Genomic DNA, 6,000 nt, shown 5'->3' on the forward strand with positions numbered 1-6,000 from the left:
ACTAGAAAGATGTTAATCCTGACAAACTGCCTGAGCATTAGCCTGAACCACAGAGAGATTGAATTTGGTCTCCCCTGAGAGGGCGAGCAATGCCGGTGGTAACAAAACAGCTTTTCACAGTGGCCTAAAAAGCAGATGGGCCACAAGCAACGGCATCCAAAAGAGCATTGGCGCCCTCTAGCGCCCACAAGCACCAGCTCATAGAGAAACAATTTGCTAAATATAGACAGGGCTACAGATTTCCTGCTAATACAGCCTGAAGGCATGAAATGTCTGGCGATACCTTCCAAAAACAAAGACCCTTTATTAAAACCAACTTTAGTAGGATTCATAAACAAGGCAGGCCCAGTAATACCCATAAACTCAAAAAAAAAATACTACTGCCCCTTTGGAAATACAGATTGATATAATAGTCTCTCTCTCTCTCTCTCTCTCTCTCTCTCTCTCTTGAAGAGTTTTTAACCCTTTGCTTACATGGAAGTAAAACAAGTTTTAGTACTTCTTTTTGGAGATTTGCTTTGAAGGGACAATAGCCTAACTGACATTATGATGACTTTGCGACTCTTATACAATCCTATGCACGTCTATTCAGAAGCTAGTCCTATGGATTTAAAGAGATGTACTCCCAGTGTACATAGGATTGCAGCCAAAGGCAATGTTCTAGCCTTCTAAAACTACTTTGTTATTTGTGGCCTGATCCTAGGCATGTTTGTGTGTTTGTTTAGATGAGCTAGATGCCACCGTTTGCACAAGCCACAAGTTGATTTGCAACAAAATCAAATCTTTTTTTTAAACAAAACCAAATCAAATCTTTACCCAGACATTAGTTCCATTGAGATTGGTGGGACTTACTTTCCAATAGGATCATAGCCTTAAAGAGCTTTAGGTTTTCATTTGCTGTGCATTCCTTCTCCTCCTCCCTATTTAGTTTTAATTTGGATGTGGCACCCCGCTACTAATCAGCTCATCCACAGTATTATTGCAGACTAAACATCCGGGGCAGGGGGAGGATTGCCCACTCAGGAATCTATGGACATCCACAGGAAATGTTCATAGAAGCTGAGAGATGGGGATAATGAAAAGTAAAGCAGGGTCAAACAGAGGGGTGTAAACACTGGAGAGGCTGTGAGGTGTGAATTAACAGCACAGAGGCATCTGATTTACCCCCAAACTGGCTGTTGACATGGACTCTATGGTCATTTAAAAATAACAATTGTTTAGATGAAAACATGGTTTCAAAAATACTTAGTAAAATGCACCATATACAATTGGATTCATGGTTATTGTTTTGATTTGTTTTTTTTAAAAGGCAACATTTTAATTTTTAAAAATCTGAAAGTTCTTAGCATTTCCATAAAATAACAATTCATTTCATGGACTTTTGTTTTATTAAGTGCATTTTTTTTAAAAAAAAATCCTGAACATCTTGTGCAGTTTCACAAAATCTTGTCGCTGAATAACAACATTCCTCTCCCTGAAAGATCCATATTAAACAAAGAGTGCTTATACTTTTTTAAAAAAAGGGAGGGACCTCTTTGTTTTGTTTCTCCTAATCAGTCAAACAATATTTATTTGTTAGAGTGCAGTTCTATGTATGTCTGCTTAGAAATAAGTACCCTTTAGTTCAATGGGTCATGTTTCCCAGGGAAGTGTATCTAGGACTGCATCCTAAGCTGCCTGAACAAAGTTCATTCGCTGGAAAATAGTCCCTCCTCTTTGCTTGAAATGCTATGTTAATTGTACTTTGCCAGGCAAATGGGGGGAAAGACATGATTTGTCAGGTAAAAAGGGGAGAAAAAACACAAGAACTGTCATCCTCAATCACCCTTCCATTTTTGTCCCATCTTCCACATTGAATTCCACAACAGAAATCTTTGCATTTTGCCAGGCTGTCTCTCCACTGGCCTCCCCACCACCAGCCCAATGAGAGAACACCCGTCCTCGCTGCAAAGGGAGTTTCTTCTCCAGGCAACTGACTCAGCTGACTGCAACAGCTCCTATGCTAATGAACTTGCCCAAATGTGCAAACTTTGTGCCTTTCTTGCCCGCAGAGTCAGTACTGAGGAGAAGTCTATAAATAGTCTCCCCCCACACCCTCTTCCTCTGGTTGGGTTGTTGGGATTGAGTTTTAAAAAGAAACTCTATAATGCAGAACTGCAACCTAGGCACATTCATCATATGAGGAAGCGTTTTCTTGAGGGTGGGGAGGTCTTTGCTTTGTTTTTAAGCTTACAGAGTGAAATTTTCCCTTTCTCAACTTTATCTGTTCTCAGGCAGCAGCGAGGCAAACTGTTGTCAAACTGTACTTGATTTTACATTTCCTGGGGTGCGGCACAGTGCCTTCTTAAATGTGCTGAAACAGCCTTCTTGGATTGAAAAACAAAAGAACTCTTCCAGGCATTAAGGTCTACTTTACTGCCCTTTCTAAAATCATGAAATATGCTGATGCAATGAAACAGAAATGTGACATGCAAGCAAACAGATTATTATTATTATTATTATTATTATTATTATTATTATTATATTCTGGAAGTGGAAATAATCATAAGAGCAACATAACTTGGATCTGAAATCCCAACAGGGTGACATTTATCAAGGCACACTTCGGATTAATTGCTGCACAGAACTTATTTCACTAGCAAATCCTAACTAGGTCTGGAAGAGGCCCAGGCTTCAGATGCACCCCATACACAGCATTACTTGCTTTCCAAACTCTGATGAAACTGCTTCCAAACCAAAGAAATGGATAGGTGGAGGGGGTGTACACAAATAAATGAATAAACCAAGAAAGAAAACCCTCTTGTCCTGACTCAGCCTACCTGAGTAGGTCTACCGCAGCTTGATTCCTTCGCCGTTTCATTGTCAAGCCATTAAAATTATTTGATTCCTTAACAGTGGATCAGTGGCCCGTGAAATTCTTATTGTGTCATCAAAATGGATCAACAGGAAGCACATCCTTCCCAGCTGAGTTACGAGCCATGGAAATGTGGGAGAGAAAGAAGAAAAAGCACTTCGCTCTCCTTTCCAAAATTCAAGATTGCTATTTTGCCTGAACTACTGACCTGTTTTTCACTGAAGGGATTCCTTTGTCCTTCCCGAGTAAATTACTCTATCGCATCACTGCGCCGCCCTGCTCTCTTACGTCTCAACAGCAAGTGGGCCAATAATAATAATAATAATAAATAAATAAATTTTTAAAAACGAGGATTTCCCCCCATTCCTTACTCTGTGGCTGTGCCAACTTGGCATCTCTCCTCTCCGTGCTGGCCCAGTAAATATTTAAAGGCACCGATGATCAGCGGGCATCTCTCCAGAACGGCAAAGTTGCTTGCATGGTGACGTCAGATTGTAAGATGGGCTCTTGGGAGGATTCCACAGGAAGAGTTTTGTTTTTGCTTGTTTTTAATTCGAAAAGTGACCGTTATGTAGACGGACTGGCAGCCTTAGCGCCTGATTCGTTTCACCTTCCCTGGGGCTGAGATTACCTACAGATCAGCCAAAGACCATAACGGTTTCCCTGGCAGGGCACATCCCGGCTTTTTCTGTCTCTCGATGGGTACCTCATGAATACTGGTGCAAGATGCGAGGGGTGGGCAAACAACGATCAAAGTCTGTCGTATCAACAGCCGAACATCTCCTGGAAGGAAATCGCTAGGATCCAGTTTTTGGACAGGGTCTCCCCCTCCCCCCTCTCCCCCCCCCCAACGCTGCTTTCCTTTCCAAAAACACAGACACACCACCGAAGGCTCCAGAAGTAACCCAGAGTTAATCACAGTTCCTATCGACCCACATCATCTCCAAAAAACAAAACAAAAACCCACCGCCAGGAGCATTCACCAACGCCTGCGACAGAGCGACATTTGTCAAAGAATGCCGCTAGTGACGGACGCGAGAGACGGGCAACGAGAGAGACAGACACCGCAACGATCTGTTGTTGTTGTTGTTGTTTGCGAGTGTGCGCTGTTCAGATTTGGGGACCAGGGGAGGGGGAGGACCCCTGAGGATCCTGAAGACGTTTCTTGTGCGATGCACCCGTGCACCCCAGCGCATCGATCTGTACTGATCCGAGTGCCTGAAACTGATGCTCAGCGCAGCCAGCTCGCATTGCTCTGAGTCTTGCGGGTAGCCCGCTGCGATGCTGGGCTACTCGGAGGCTCCGCTTGCAAACATGAACGTGTGTGTGTGTGTTTTAAAAATATCTCTCTCAGCACACACTTTCACAGTTACCTAGAGATAAAACGATACCCCCCCCCCGATCTTGGAGGCTAGATAGATCTCTGACTATGTCTCTGAGGCGCGTGCATAGATTTCTCTCTCCCCCCCCATCCCTTAAGCTATCGCCCCTCCAAGCTTCGCCTTTGACTGCAGGTCAGTTTCCATCCATCTCCAGCTTCTCAAGCCTTCCTCTGCACCCCCCATTCCTCCTGCAATCTCCGACGCCTGGATGGCAGGGGACAGAGGAAACTCTTCGTCAGTCCCCTAAGAAGAAGAAGAAGAAGCAGATGCTCCCCATCGGACCTCCCTTTCCAACAGCTTCCACTTGACTGAGCTGCGCCCCCTTCCATCCCTGATAACGTCTCCCCCCTCCAAAAAAAAACCCCACCACGAATTCAGCAGAGGGCATCGCTCCAATCAAGAATACCCCCAGCCCCCCCAATCTAGGGCGATCGTAGGGAGGCGGACGGCCAAGTCTTACCTGGGCGTCAGGCTCCTTGCTTCTGCCTGGGTCACCTCTGGAAGCAGGAAAGCGAGCCGAGGCAAGTCCCATTCACAACTCGAGGCGCAACAGCGGCGGCGGCATCCCTTCGCCTATTCCACTCCGCTGGCAACGGCGGCTGAATGAGGCTTCGAGCTAGTGGGAGGAATTAGAAACAGGAGAGGGTGAGGGAGGGGGGAGAGAGAGAAAGGAGGGAGGGAGGCAAAGGGGGAGGGAGGAGGCGGGCAGGATGAGCAAGAGGCAAAGCTGGAGACTCTTTGGGCAGAAAGGGCTGGGGAGGCCTGGGAGCCTGCCTTGCAGTGTCCGTGGGGCTTCCCTACAAGACAAGGCAAGACTCTTTTCGGGGGGCAGGGGGGGAGTACAGGCACCTCTTGTGGAGCCCAAGAAGCTGCTTTACTGAATCAAACCATTGGCCCATCTATTGTCTGCACTGACTGGCAGCGGCTTTCCACGGTTTGGGACGGGGGTGTGTGTCTCTCCCCCCCCACCTGGAGATGCCAGGGGTTGAACCTAGACCCTTCCAGTGGCAAGGCAGATGCCCTCCCGGGGCTGTGTTATAGCCCCAGCCAGGCCCACTGGCCCATCCAGCGGAGGGTCCTCTATACACTGGCCGGCTGCGGCTCTCCTGGGCTTGTGAAGGGGGAGCGGCGGATTCATAGCCTTGCCTGGAGACGCCAGGAAAAGAACGTTCAGCAGGCAAAGCACAGGCTCAGCCACTGGGCAACGGAGGAGCTGGCAGGCGCCGCTCAAGGAGCCAGAGTAGGGGGACAACAAGGCACACACACACATTTGGGGGCTTGCTCCTTTCCCTCTTTCTCTTCTCTTTTGGAAGTCTCCCTCCGCCCCAGCTCACAAGGGCTTGGAGGTGGTGGCTCCACTGGAGAAGGCATGGATAATCTGTGCACGCTCAGAGGCAGCTCCCTCTTCAACCCCCAGTAGCCACCACAATGCGCACATGAGATGGGCTATGTCGCTCAGTGGTGGCGGCACGCCTCCTTGGTAGGCAGAAGGTCCCAGCTTCCATCTCAAGGCAGGGGCAAGAAAGAGCCCCTGTCTGAAATTCTGGAGAGTCACTGCCAGTCTGTTTGGAGCAGGGTTGTGGCCTGCCAGAAGCGGGCAGAGTAGGGCAGCTCCCATTGGCCTTGATGATTGACCAGACCATTGCCCGGGTCCAGCAGTAACTGAAGGGCCATGGGTTGCCCATCCCTGGGGTAGAAAAACATGGAGCTACACATGGTCTCTCTTGGTATTAAGCATCATCCTATGTTCCTACTTCCTTGGCA

General features: G+C 47.5%; 1 protein-coding gene across 7 annotated transcripts in view; it reads right to left on the reverse strand.

The window, feature by feature from the left end:
• Window positions 1–4,847, reverse strand: part of CDH11 (cadherin 11) — a 165,308-nt gene extending 160,461 nt beyond the window's left edge. For 5 of the 7 annotated variants that reach the window (XM_061593714.1, XM_061593711.1, XM_061593712.1 and 2 more), the window contains exon 1: window positions 4,697–4,847. The gene's annotated coding sequence lies outside the window, so the exon portion shown is untranslated. Of the gene's footprint in view, window positions 1–2,819; window positions 2,927–3,225; window positions 3,617–4,696 lie in introns of those variants that run through there. The other 2 variants (XM_061593716.1, XM_061593718.1) reach the window with 2 other exon arrangements.
• Between the last annotated feature and the right edge of the window lie 1,153 nt (window positions 4,848–6,000).

The sequence above is a fragment of the Rhineura floridana genome, chromosome 13 (assembly GCF_030035675.1).
Source record: "Rhineura floridana isolate rRhiFlo1 chromosome 13, rRhiFlo1.hap2, whole genome shotgun sequence".
Lineage (NCBI taxonomy): Eukaryota > Metazoa > Chordata > Lepidosauria > Squamata > Rhineuridae > Rhineura > Rhineura floridana.